Raw genomic sequence first — 14,955 nt, forward strand, 5'->3', positions numbered from 1 at the left:
TTTGTTAAAATGCTTTCTCTGTGCTTATTGAAATGAATATGTGGGTTCCTTTTTAGTATATTAATATGGTGAATAACATTGATTGACATTCAAATGGTAAACTAAACTTGCTTTCCTGGGATAAACTTCACTTGGTCTTGATACATTACCTTTTTAATATATTATTGGGTACAATTTGATAGACTTTTGCTAAGAATTTTTGTATCTATATTCATGAGGGTTATAGTTCTATAATTTTCTCTCTTTTAAAAACTATCTGTCTGGATTTTCTACAAGGGTAACACTGGACTCAATAATTTGAAAAATATTCTACTGTCTTCAATTTTCTGGAAGATTTTGTGTAGAATCTGTATTATTTCTTCCTTAAATGTTGAGTAGAATTCAGGAAGGAAGACATCTGGGTCTGAAGTTTTCTTTGTGGATAAGTTTCCAACTACATATTCAATTACTTTAATAGACACAGGGCTCTTCACATTTATCTATTTCTTCTTGGGTGAGTTTGATCATTTCATCTAAGTTGTCAAATTCATTGACAAAATGTTCACAATATTCACTTGTTCTCCTTTCAGCATCAGTAGAATCTGAAGTGAGGTCAACACTTTTAGTCTTTAAAATGGCAATTTTGTCTTCTCCATTTTTTTTGACCTGATCAATCTGGCTTGAAGTTTGTCAATTTTATTGATTTTTATATTGATTTTACTCTATTATTTTGTTTTACATTTCACTGATTTCTGCTTTGCTCTTTATTATTTCCTTTCTTCTGCTTATTTTGGGTTTAACTTGTTTGTTGAGTTGGAAGCTGATGTCATTCACTTGAGATCTTTCTTCTTTTCTAATATAGATGCTAGTGTTATAAATTTTGCCCTAATTATTACTTTGGTGAAATTCAACAATATTTTTTTATTGAAGTATAATTGCTTTAAAATGTTCTGTTAATTTCTGCTGTAGAACAAAGTGAATCAGCTGTATGTATACATATGTCCCCTCCCTCCTGGACCTCCCTCCTGCCCCCTACCCCATCACACTCATCTAGGTCATCATAGAGCACCAAACTGAGTTCTCTGCACTATACAGCAGGTTCTCACTAGCTATCTGTTTTACACATGGTAGTGTATATATGTCAATCCTAATCTCCCAATTCATCCCACCATCCCCTTCCTCCCCTGTGTCCACATGCCTTTTCTCTACAACTGCATCTCTATTCCTGCCCTGGAAATAGGTTCATCTGTACTATTTTTCTATATTGCACATATATGTGTTAATATACTATATTTGTTTTCCTCTTTCTGACATACTTCACTCTGTATGACAGACTCTAGGTCTATCCACATCTCTACAAATGACGCAGTTTCATTCCTTTTTATGGCTGAGTAATATTCCATTGTATATATGTACCACATCTTCTTTATCCATTCATCTGTCAATGGACATTTAGGTTGTTTCCATGTCCTGGCTATTGTAAATAGTGCTTCAATGAATATTGGGGTACATGTGTCTTTTTGAATTATGGTTTTCTCAAGATATATGCCCAGTAGTGGGATTGCTGGGTCATATGGTAGTTCTGTTTTTAGTTTTTTGAGGAACTTCCATGTTCTCCACAGTGGCTGTATCAATTGCCATTCCCAACAACAGTGTAAGAGGGTTCCCTTTTCTCCACACCCTCTCCAACATTTATCATTTGTAGATTTTTTGACAATGGCCATTCTGACTGGTGTGAGGTGATACCTCATTGTAGTTCTGATTTGCATTTCTCTAATAATTAGTGATGCTGAGCATTGTTTCATGTGCCTTTTGGCCATCTCTATGTCTTCTTAGGAGAAATGTCTATTTAGTTCTTCTGCTCATTTTTTGATTGGGTTGTTCTTTTTTTTGATATTGAGTTTTGTGAGCTGTTTGTATATTTTGGATATTAACCCATTGTCAGCCACATCACTTGCAAAGCATGGAGCTGAGCTCCCTGTACTATATAGCAGCTTCCCACTAGCTATTTTACACATGGTAGTGTATATATGTCAATGCACTCATTGTCCACACCTCATTGTGATTTTGATTTGCATTTCTCTAATAATTAGTGATGTTGAGCATCTTTTCATGTGTTTGTTGGCCATCTGTATGTCTTCTTTGGAGAAATGTTTATTTAGGTTTTCCATCCATTTTGATAGAAAGCCCAGAGTTAAACCCACACACCTACAGTCACTTTATCTTTGACAAAGGAGGTAAGAATATACAATGGAGAAGAGACAACCTCTTCAATAAGTGGTGCTGGGAAAACTGGACTGCTACATGTAAAAGAATGAAAATAGAACACTTCCTAACACCATACACCAAAATAAACTCAAAATGGATTAAAGATCTAAATGTAAGGCCAGACACTATAAAACTCTTAGAAGAAACATAGGTAGAACACTCTGATATAAATCGCAGCAAGATCTTTTTTGACTCACCTCCCAGAGTAATGAAAATAAAACAAAAATAAATAAATGGGACCTAATTAAACTTATAAGGTTTTGCACAGCAAAGGAAACCATAAGCAAGACAAAAAGACAATGCTCAGAATGGGAGAAAATATTTGCAAACAAAAGATTAATCTCCAAAATATACAAGCAGCTCATGCAGCTCAATATCAAAAAAAGGTACATTTTTACATGTTGTGTTTTCATTTTTCTTTAGTTCAAAATTTTTCTTAATTTCATTTTGGATTTTTGTGTATGTGTGTATTTGGTAACTAATTTCAAATATCCATGATTTTCCAGAGATTTTTCTGTTATTGATTTCTAATTTAATTCCATTGTGGTCTGGAAACATGCTTTGTATGCCTTCAGAATTAATTTTTATTACTGTGGTAAAAAGTCACATACATAAACTGAACTTTTAATTTTTTTTTTGCCACACTGCGTGGCTTGTGGGATCTTAGCTCCCTGACCAGGGATTGAACCCGCACCCTTGGCAGTGAGAGCGCAGAGTCTTAACCACTGGACTGCCAGGTAATTACCAAAATGGACCATTTTAAAGTGTACAATTCACAATTCAGTGGCATTTAGTACATTCACAATTTTTTACAACTATTATTTTTATCTAGTTCCCAAATATTTTTTTTAATGTAAAAGGAAACCCCATACCCATTAAGCAGTCAATCTTCATTCCTCTTTCTCACAGCCCGACAACCAGTAATCTGCTTTCTGTCTCCATAGATCTACCAATTCATATAAATGGAATCATATAAAATGTGGCCTTTTGCATATGGCTTCTTTCAGTTAGTATAATGTTTCTGAGGTTCTTCCATGTTGTAGCACGTATCAGTACTTCATTCCTTTTTATGATTGAATACTATTACATTGCATGGATATACCACATATTGTTTAACCATTCATTAATTGATAAACATTTGTGGTTTTCCCACATTTTGACTATTGTGAATAGTGCTGCTATGAACATTAGTGTACAAGTTTTTGTTTAAAACTTCAATTCGTTTGGGCATATATCTATTAGAGGAATTGTTGGGTCAAATGGTAATTCTATATTTAGTTTATTTTGGAACTACCAAACTGTTTTCCACAGTGCTTGCATCATTTTATATTCCCACTTGCAATGGATGAGTGTTGCAATTTCTCCACATTCTCACAAACGTTTGTTAATTTCTTTTTTTTTAATTATAACCATTTTGTGGGTGTGAAGTGTTATCTCATGGTTTTGATTTGTATTTCCCTAGTGAATAATGATGGTGAGCATTTATTCAGGCATTTGGTGGCCACTGTACCCATTAATTGGATAAATGTCTATTTATGTACTTTTCCCATTATTTAACTGAGTTGTCTTTATTGTAGAATTGTTAAGAGTTCTTTAGATAGTCTGAATAGACATTTTTATATTTGTCCACGTATCTACTCTTACCAGAGATTTTTATATCTTTATGTGGCTTTGAATTATTTGCATCCTTTTATTTCAACCTGATGGACTGCCTTTAGCCATTTCTTATAGAGCTGGTCTCATGATAATTAACTCTTTCAGCTTTTGTTTACTTGCAAATGTCTTAATTTGTCCTTCAGTTTTTTGATGGACAGTTTTGCTGGATATAGAAATCTTGGTTGACAGGTTTTTGTTTTTTTGTTTTCCCCTTCAGCCTTTTTTTTTTTTTTTTAATGTGGTACGCTGACCTCTCACTGCTGTGGCCTCTCCCGTTGTGGAGCACAGCCTCCGGACGTGCAGGCTCAGCGGCCATGGCTCACGGGCCCAGCCGCTCCAGAGCACGTGGGATACTCCCGGGCCAGAGCACAAACCCATGTCCCCTGCATTGGCAGGTGGACCCTCAACCACTGCGCCACCAGGGAAGCCCCACCCCTTCAGCCTTTTAAATATATAATTCCACTGCTTTCTGGCCACCAAAATTTCTGTTGAATTAATTCAACTGATAATTTTATTGAAGCTCCCTTGTCTTTGTCTTTTCACAGTTAGATTATAATGTGTCTTGGCATAAGTCTCTTTCAACTTATCCTACAGAGTTTGTTAGGAGTCTTAGATTTGTAGTCATGTCGTTCAACAAATTTGGGTAGTTTTCAACCTTATTTCTTAAATCTTCCTCTCTTTTCCATAGGGGACTCCCATAATGCCTATATTGGTTTATTTAATGATGGCTCACAAGTATTTAAGGCTCTGTTCACTTTTCTTTAATCTTTCTTCTTTCTGCCTGACAGACTTGACTCATTTCAATTGTCCTGCCTTCAAGTTTGCCAATTTTTCTTTTGCCTTATTAAATCTGCTGTTGAACCCCTCTGGTAAATTTTTCAATTCAGATATTGTATTTTTCAGATCCAGAATTTCTTTTTGGTCCCTCTTTATAATTATATCTCTCTGTAGGTATTCTTTGTTCATATATAATTTCCTGATTTCCTTTAGTTTGTGTGTGTGTTTTCCTTTAGCTATTTGAGCATATTTAAGACAGTTCCTTTAAAGTCTTTACCTAGTAAGTCCAGTGTCTGTGCTTCTTCAGAGGTGGATTCTGCCAATTTCTTTTCTTTTTTTTAATTGGCCATGTTTCTTTGTATGCCTTGTAAGTTCTCTTTGTTGAAAATTTGCTTTTGTAAAAACAGCCAGCTTTCCCAGTCTTTGTAGACTGTTTCTGTGCCAGAGCAGTCCTTCACTGATTAGTTGGGCATGTTCTGAACCTAGGGATCAGCTGAGATAAAAGCTTAAGGTCTTTTTAGAGCATGCACCTTGCTCATGCCTGTTTATGACTTTCTCAATTCTCATGTCTTAATATCTCAAAGAGTCTCACCCCGGCTTCTCCCCAGGACTTTAAATGGTGTGTTGTATGTCTCCATCCATAATCTGTTGCTCTGGATGTCTGCACAGCTGTAGTATCATTGCAACTTTCATGACCAGTGGCTGCCAATTTTCCCCATCTGAGAGTTCAGTTAGTTGAGACAGACAGCAGTCCTTCAGGAAGCCCCCAGGCAGGTTAGAAAGCTGCAAAGAGGTCTGTTCTGCTCCCTCTGGTTTAAAGGAGGGAATTGGGAACTGAACTTTCACCTTATCAAAGCAAGACCACACCACATGAGGGAGTCAGTGGTGCATGTGGGAGTAAAACAGCAATAAAACTTTCTACCATTTTGAATGTGATTTTTTCCTTGGTTGAGCATTTGCATGTTTGCTATAGACTTTTGTCTGCTTTCCAGAGCTCGTACAAAGTTATTTTAGCCAGTTTCTGGTTCTTTTCTTACATCTCCATGGGAGAAAAACAGTTTAGAGTTTCCTTGGTCACCATTTTGCTGAAATCACTATTCTGTATTCAACCTTAAATATATTGATACTTATTTTATGGCCCAGAATATGATCTATCTTGGTGAACATCCCATTCACTAGAAAATTATGTGTATTCTGCTGCTATTGTGTGGAGTGTTCTAGAAATGTCACTTAAGTCAAGGTGGTTAATAGTGGTGTTCAAGTCTTCTATAACCTTGCTGATTTTCTGTCCATTTATTCTATCAATAATAGAAAGAGATGTATTAAAATTTCTGACTTTAATTGGGGATTTATCTGTTGTTTTTTTTAACATCTTTATTGGAGCATAATTGCTTTACAATGGTGTGTTAGTTTCTGATGTATATCAAAGTGAATCAGCTATATGTACACATATATCCCCATATGCCCTCCCTCTTGTGTCTCCCTTCCACCCTCCCTATCCCACCCCTCTAGGTGGTCACAAAGCACGGAGCTGATCTGTTTTTATTTGTATTTCTATCAATTTTTACTTTAAGCATTTTGAAGGCCTGTTAGGTACATAAATACTTCAGATTGTTATGTCCTCTTATTAAATTGACTCCTTTATGATTATGAAGTAAAACTTTATTATTCCTTCCTGTGTGTGTGTGTGTGTGTGTATATATATATATATATATATATATATATATATATATATATATATATTTTAAAAATCCAATCTGATATTCTCTAACTTTTTACTGCAGTTTTTATATGATTTACACTTAATATGATTATTGTTATGGCTAATATTAAGTCTATCATCTCGTTATCTGGTTTGTATTTGTCTCATCTTTTTTTTTTTTTTCTTTCCCTTTTCTGCCTTCTTTTGGGTTGAGTATTGTATTCATTTCCTAGAGCTATGTAAAAAAGTAGTACAAGCCAGGTTTCTTAAAATAATAGAAATTTTTGTCTCACAGTTTTGGAGCCTAGTCATCTGAAATCAAGGTGCCAGCAGGGTCATGTTCTCTCTGAAACCTGTAGGAGAGAATCCTTCTTGCCTCTTCTACCTTCTGATATTTTTCAGCAATCCTTGGGTTCTTTAGCTTTTAGATTCATTTCTTCAATCTCTGCCTCCATCATCACATGGCCATCTTCTCCCTGTGTGTGCTGTTCTCATCCTCTAATAAGGACACCAGTCATATTGAATTAGGTCTCATCCTAATGATCTCACCTTCAGTTGATTACATCTGCAAAGATCTTATTTCCTAATAAGGTCATATTCACAGGTATCAGGGGTTAGGACTTCAACATACCTTTTGGGGGGACACAATTCAACCCATAACAAGTGTTTTATATGACTCTATTTTATCTCCTTTGTTGGCTTACTAATTACAATTTTGTTTTATTAATTTAGTGGTTGCCTTAGGGTTTATTATATACCTCTTTATTACAGTGTACCTACAAGTGATATTATACCTATCACAATGTATAGTTTAAAAGCCTTATAATACTTGATAATACTTTTTAAATTAAAAGTTATATACTTTTATAAAACATGTATAATTAAAGGCAGTAGCATTTCAGGTACAGAAGTGTTCTCAGCTTCAATGGTTGTTTACAGCTGGCATCTGTTCCAATTGGTTGGTGCCACATTGTTAAATATTTGAAGATTATCCCTGGATGGGCTCTGTTGACTATAAAACAAACTAGCACTTCTAATCTGTAGGGGATCAAACTAGGGGAAACAACCCTGATGGAGAAGGGAAAGACAGTCAATAAACGAGAACTGGGTTAATTCAGCTCATTCACCAGTTGCAATAACACAACCAAACCATGCAAACCATTGTGATGGTAGAGGAAGAGGGACCTTCCTCTACAGTGTGCAATGGGTCAACATCATTCTCCCACAGCCACTTACCCCTACAAAGGAGTTCTGATACTTTGCTAAGAAGTAAAATTTTCTTATGTCAGTTAAAATACCGTTAGCTGAAGACTTCCAGGATGATTTAATGAAATGGCTCAGCCATGTGATTTAAAATCTGGGTTTTGTCCCATCACACAACCATCCATGGGTCAGCATCATCTCAAGGCTGGGTGTGCGTGTTGGTAGAAAGGCATGACAGCACCTGGCGTTAATAGCAACTGGAACAACATGCTTCCTTGTTTAGGCAGCTTGTTGCTTCTTAAAACCCACATAAGAGAAGCATGCTCTTTTCCTCAAGCTATAGTAAACATTCTGTCATAGTGGCTTTGGTTGGACCCAATCCAAGCCAATCAACTGTGGTAAGACAGGTGGCATTATTCTGATTGGCTTAGATGGACCTATCTACCCCTGTGGCTGGGTCTGCCCTCCAAACTGAATGATGGCCATTCAGTTGGAGAAACATGGCCTGGATATTTGGGAGGCAACCTGAATTCATGAAAACTCATTTAGATTTATATAATATTTTCTAATTTAGAAATCACTTTTATAGAATTTAATTTTACTAATAAAAATACCACTTTTACCCTAAATGTAAGTAAAGGATAAGGTCCAGAAAGGTGTGGGAGCTATCAAAGCTTTGTGATTTTACACAGCAGGGTTTGGCAAAGCAGTAACTCTTAAGGGGAACAAACACAGAGGATGTCTAAGGTTTAGAGAAGGTTTGGTATGCTGAAGGAAGGCTCAGCACTGTTTCAGGAATACAACGTTTACATAAAAGAGGTTGGGGTCTGCTGCTCTTGAGGAGAGTTGAGGATAGACTGGGAAACAGGAGTAAAAGGGATAGGAGGAAGAGGAAGAGGACAGATGATTTACATACTACATGGGCAACAATCAACGGACCCCTAAGGAGAGGAAGATAATAGTTGTTAAAAGGTCAGTTGCTAAAAAAAAGAAACCATAACAAGTAACATTCTGAGTTGCAAAGTGGCTGGGTCACTAACACACTAAATTCCTGGTAGAACAAATGCAGCAGTTTATTTGAAGGTGCTTAGGTAAATGGAGCTACAGTTTGAGGAATAAGGGAGCCAGGATTAGGAATCTGGGACATCTGCAGGCTGGCAGAAGCACCTTCTAGCAGGCTCTGTGAGCCACCCTGTTGTCACCCTCTCTGAATCTAGAGAAGGTCTACAATTAGGGCTACATTTCTTGAGCTCAGGATCCAGGGACAGTCTGTCAACAGCTGATGCACCCTCAGCAAATGTATCCTCATTTATTACCTTCTCTTCTTCCTCCTCCTCTACCTCCCACCTCCCCACCGCCCCCCTTTTTAACTTTTGGGAGGCCTCATCTTTGAATAAAATTCTTATATAACACAATTAAAGAAAGGGCCCAACTTTAACCAATTGACCAACTCTATCCTTGAGATATTCATACAATAAAACTATAAAAAGTTCTTTTTTCAACCACCTACATAAAAGTTCTCCTATTAGATTATACTTCTAAATTTCATATCTCTGTTGTTAATCTTATTAAATACTTCCCCATTACCACCTGCCAGGGAGATATTGCCAATTCAGGTCCTATCACTCAGAGACGGTAGATGGCGTTTAAGTCTCCTTCCCCTTGGAATGGGGACAGTTCTCAGGTAGAAGTTGGGCCTGCGCTCAACAGGTCAGTGAAGAAGCCTCCCAGGACCTCTGTCCTTGGAAGAAGAACTTGCCCTTGATTATCCAGAGTCCTTAACAACAAACACTGGAGCCTGGAATAGAACCCTCTGGTCATAGTGCCCACACGTCACTAAGCTCCTTCACAGGTCTGCTGACAGAACACTGGCTGCCAGGTCTCCAAGTGGGCAGAGAAATGTCAGAGCCCCAGACCAAACTGGGCATCTCCTGGAAAAGCCACCAACAGAGTGACCATCAGAGCTTGTTAGCACCAAAAATCAGGGACATAGGTGCTATTCCATATCAGGAGAGAACATAAAGCTTATGGAAACAGAGAAGTCCTACTCATTTCTGTCCTTCAACTGGAAAGAAGAGAATTTGTTGAAAAAGAAACTCAGTTTTCTGGACTCCATGAAGAAATATGAAGCTAATGCCTGGCTAATGGAGCAGAAAGCCTTTTATAAATGATGCCACTTGAAGCTCTGAAAGTCAGAGCTGGTGCATGCTTGGTTGCTAGGCAACAAGGACTTGGTCAAACAGCTAACCTCCAAGAATATGTTGTGTAACTACACGACCAACTTGGTGGATGAGAGTGAGGCAGCAGTGAAGGCAATAATCCAGAACAGGAGAGAGGGGGAGAAGAACTAGATGCTCTTCAGACTTAGCCTGGACAAGGACAGACTCTACCCACCCACAGCTTCCAGAGCAACCTTAAAGGCAGACTCTAAAGATAAGAATGGGAGGGCAACTGTAAAAATAAGGGGGTCTCCCTCCAGAGGGGAGGGCAAACCAGCTCTGGTTTTATCTTTAGAGTCTTTGGATAATCCAGAGCAGGGAGAAAAACAGAGAAAGCTTCCTGTGGACAGCAGGCCACCATTCAGGGGAGAAGTGATCCTTAGAGACTCCCCTAGCAGGCCCTTCAGCACTGTGCAGAGTCATTTCCAAGATCCAGCCATTGGCAGGAAATTGAAAGGCAAGCTTCTTAAATACATAGTCTATGGCAACAGAAGTGGGGATCACCTCAAGAAGAAAAGGTCAAGACCCCAGAACAGCCCACATGGCCCAGAGGATGTGCAAATGGACTGGGCACTGCTAACCCAGATCCAAGTCAGCCTAAGGTAGGAGTTTCTCATGAGTGAAAGAGTCAAGTATCTGGAGGACAGAATCCAAAGTCTACCACAGCCCACATGTTTTCTCTTTCAAGGTTATTCTTCTAACAGCCCCTGGGAGAAAGGAAGTGAAGGAGTACTGCATGCTCCAGGAATCAGAACACAGGGTGCAGGAAGAGGGCAGAAAATCATTCCTGAAGAGATTGGAAAACAAACTGGAAGCAATCCCATCACCGAGAACACCTTTTTTCCTAAGGCACCCTTCCCCTTTCCACCCCTTTATCATTCAGCAACTACTTCTTAATACTTACCAAGAAAAATCTTACCCCTGACCTCAAGACTGCTCCGGAACTCAGGGAGAAAATGCTTTTCCTCTTCTATAAAAACATGACAACCAAGGCAGGATTTAACAGTAAGAAAGTGGACCTGGGTCACGACTCGCCCTGCAGCCCTTCAAATGGAGACACGGAGACAAGCAGCGAGCACGAGCAGCAGAGGCAGAGCAGGCTGGGCTGGGCCCGCATCTGGAGCTTCCCACGCAAGCCTTCATATCCACATCAAGGAGGAATATCTAAGAGGAACATGATTCTGGGAAACTTTTTGCCAGTAATGCTCTTACTGTAAAAAGAGAGAGTAAAAGACAATAATTTGGGGAATGTTAGCAAATTTGTTTCTTCAGTGGCTTGGGGAGGGAACAGGAATAGGAACCTGGCTCTAATTTTTTATCTTTTTCAATAAAATCAAACCAATGAAAACTAGTCGACTTGAAAACTAGGAGAGAGCTCTCTCTTTTACTCTCCCTCTGCACCCCATCCTCAGCAGGCAAGCCCTATGGGGAGCCTCCTTACATTTAGTTAAGCAAAGAAATGCTGACTTAAGCAAGCAAGTGGCCTGATGATGTGATAAGAGCACCAAATGGGAGGCAGAGGTTCTACTTTCTAGCTTCATATAAATTCATATAAATGTAATGACCAGAGTAATCTTGGGCAAAGTGCTTCACAGCTTGAGACCTAAGTTTCCTCATCTATAAAAAGAGGGTTGGAGAAGATGATTTTTTAGGTCATTTTTATCCTTACACCTCTACAATACAATTACGTTAACTTGTCACAAAAGCAGATGTTGGATGACTGCCCTTGAGCAAAATAAAACACCTTCAGTCTTTTTTCCTTCCAGTGGTCAGTCCAGTGGTTGGTTAACATGTCAGACTTTTTTCTGAGGTAATATAAGGAAGTTGAGGTCTTCGTTATCAATTAGATGATCATGAGAAGTAGCCATTTTACATTAAAATGAATAATGGTAGGGCTCTCTTTAAATGTTATTTCTTTTTATTTCCTAAATACTTAAGTCCCATGATGACAGCAACATAAGTGGAATTAATGTTATAAAGCACATGGCTAAATAATTGCAGGCTAATGTCACCTGAAATCATATCTGCCGACAGAGGCTACTCCTGTCCACTGCAGTGGTCTGCACTGTCCCAAATGACTGCATCCACTTCATGTGGATTCAGTGTGAATTTTACTGATTTCCTTTATGGGTTACTTGCATAGAAGTATTGAAAGCACACAGATGGTTGTGATGAGAAACAAAAAGCCACCCTTATATAAACAATGGGATTACAAGCATGATTTTAGAGTGGGGAGTGGGGTGGGGACCTGCAGTAGAGAGAAAGAAGCTCATAAAACTAAAGTTACTTAGGAAAACATGATTGTTTACTCACCATCTTCTTAGGAATATATGGAAAACTGGTTTCCCTCTTATTGCTTTCCAAAACCAGCTACATTTATAAAAGCAGTATAAGGTTGTCCTATCCCTGAACAGTGGAACATGTGAGGAGCACCTGAATGCCAGAAAAGCTCCATCCAGGACCCCCTCTTCACATGCAGGAACAGCTCTTACACTACTTTTACTGGTAGCTTCTGTGGAGATCTGGAAGTCCAGTTGACAAATCAGGCCCTTTGGTTTTACAAGCATAATTTCATTCATACAAGCATAATTTCATTCACTCAACAAATACGTTCTGAACATCGGGGTGAAAAAAACAGACACATTCCTACTCTCATGGAGTAGAATTTAAGGAAAAAGTTAGGCAATAATGAAGTAAGCAAAATAATACACTGTGAAAGGCACTTTGGAATTATGAATATTTTAGGGACTATAGTTTAAATTTGAAAAATATTTCAGTCCTTTTAACAATACATATTGAAGGCAAATGGCATTTTCTTTGGGTCTGGGTACAGGATGCAAGCACATGGGGGCAATTCTGAAATGCATTTTTAGGTAATAGGCTAACTTCCATTTGACAGGCCAAAGTATACACTGTAGTTGTGGTGAGCTGGGATTCTCCTGCTCAATCTCAGCTTGAAGCACTGGAGGTTATTTTCCTGCCCTTGGTGATTATCTCCAGAGCAAGGCTGCCTTCTTAGTTGCCTCAAGAAACCGATTTGATCTCACTACTGTGAACTTTCTGACCCACTGGTAAGTGGGCCGAACCCAGCAGTGTTAGGCAGTGATCAGTCCTGAAACCTGGACATTTGCTGTAATTGATGATTTTCAAGTTAATATATATCACATTTCAAAAGTTTTGAAATATTTTCACATAGCTGATATATTTCCTGGGATGACCTTCTTAAAAACTGCGGTAAGAATTGAGGTGGGGGAGGGTATCAGCCAGAAGTGTACAAGGGACAGAAGGGAAGAGGATGGGAAGGGGTTTCTGAGGCAACCTGGTTGCTCTGTAGCTCTACAAAGCTTGTTTACATTCTGCTCTAGGCACTGGGGGCACAGTCATGATTAAGACAAGGTTCCTGGGCTTCCCTGGTGGTGCAGTGGTTGAGAGTCCGCCTGCCGATGCAGGGGACTTGGGTTCGTGCCCCAGTCTGGGAAGATCCCACATGCCGCGGAGCGGCTGGGCCCGTGAGCCATGGCTGATAAGCCTGTGCTTCTGGAGGCTGTGCTCCGCAATGGGAGAGGCCACAACAGTGAGAGGTCCACGTACCAAAAAAAAAAAACAAGGTCCCTGCCCTCATCAGGCTTGGTTTCTAGTGGAACACAGATAAAAATGAGCAAATAAGTGAACTGCTTTTCATTTTCCTTTCCTTGTATAACCCTCAAATGCTAGCATTTCCCAGGGATTCTGTCCATGTTCTTTCTTCCTTCCTTTATTCCCTTTCCCTGGTGATTACCTAAGGGCTCATCTATACTGAAGAACCATACACTTTAATCTTGTGTAGGCTTTTCTTTAAACCCTTATTTTTTTTTAACTGCCTCTGAACAGCTCCACTTGTGTATCTCTCAGACACTTCAACTGAAACATAATCCAAGAGTATTAATGTTCCCTCCAAAACCTGCTTCTCTTCCCTGTAGACCCCACACCACCACTACCAACCCATTAACCCAAACCAGAAATGTGGGAGTTATCTTTGACTACTCTCTCCCAGGAATATCTAATCAGTCACCCAGTCCCAGTTCCTAATATATCTTAGACTGTCCCCTCCCTTCTATCCTCAGGCTCTTATATACCATTCTAGAATTATGGCAGTTGTCTCCTAACTACAAAGACCGTGTGGCACTTATGCTCCTCCAGTCCATGTTATAATACATATAAAATGCAAAATGAACTATCTTTGTATTATAGTATCTGCAAAATAAAAGTCCAAAGTCCTTGGTAAAGTCTACAAGGTCTTTCATGATCTGACCTGTCTTCCTTTCCAATCCTGTCTTGATCCCTTTGAGCCCTACCTACACTCAGGCATACTGAACACCCTCCACTTGTCTGCCTAGTATACACCCACCCATCCGTTAAGATTCAGCTAATCCTTCACATCCTAATTGAAAATTGTTTGGACCTGAATTCTCTGTCCGAACTGTATTTCTACATACTTCTATTACGCTTTGTGGTTTATATGTATGTCTGGCCCACTAGATTCTGTCTCCCCATAAAAGATTCCTTGATTGAACAAAGCAGCTCTGAAATCAATCTGAAACCTCAGCAAACCTGTAACATGATTAGCATTCAACTGGTATTTGCCAGGTAAATGTTAGTGAACAGAAAAAACTTCACACTTCATTTGGAATAGGACTAGAGGTAGGTTTGAAATCTCCCTTAGAGATCTTTCCTTAGTACCATCCTAAGTGTGCCTAAGTCCTTTCTATAGGTCTGACTTACTACATAATGAGGAACCTGTGTGTCAGGAAGGAAGGGGGATGGTGCAGCAGAACACAATGCTTTTCTTTTTGCAAGTCTGCTCTCTGGCTCTGGATTTGTTTTTCTAGGAATGAATTCTCAGGTCATGTAGTTTTTCTGGTCACTTTCAGGTAATAAACAAAGCATCTATTTTTCTGGGTATGAAATCCACACTAGTGAAACGTCAAAAGGCCACTCTCTCCCCTAACTGAAGACATAACTCTTGCTCAGGGCTTCTTCTGGGTGGGAAGTCTGAAGATAGGCTCTTCCTCACTTTACCTTCTTTCTCACTCAAAAGCTATGTCTGGCCCTTCTGGAAGGGAGGGAATTAGAGAAAAGAATCCTGCCTTATCCAGTTGGTGCAACTGTAAT

Source organism: Phocoena phocoena, chromosome 2, assembly GCF_963924675.1.
Source record: "Phocoena phocoena chromosome 2, mPhoPho1.1, whole genome shotgun sequence".
Lineage (NCBI taxonomy): Eukaryota > Metazoa > Chordata > Mammalia > Artiodactyla > Phocoenidae > Phocoena > Phocoena phocoena.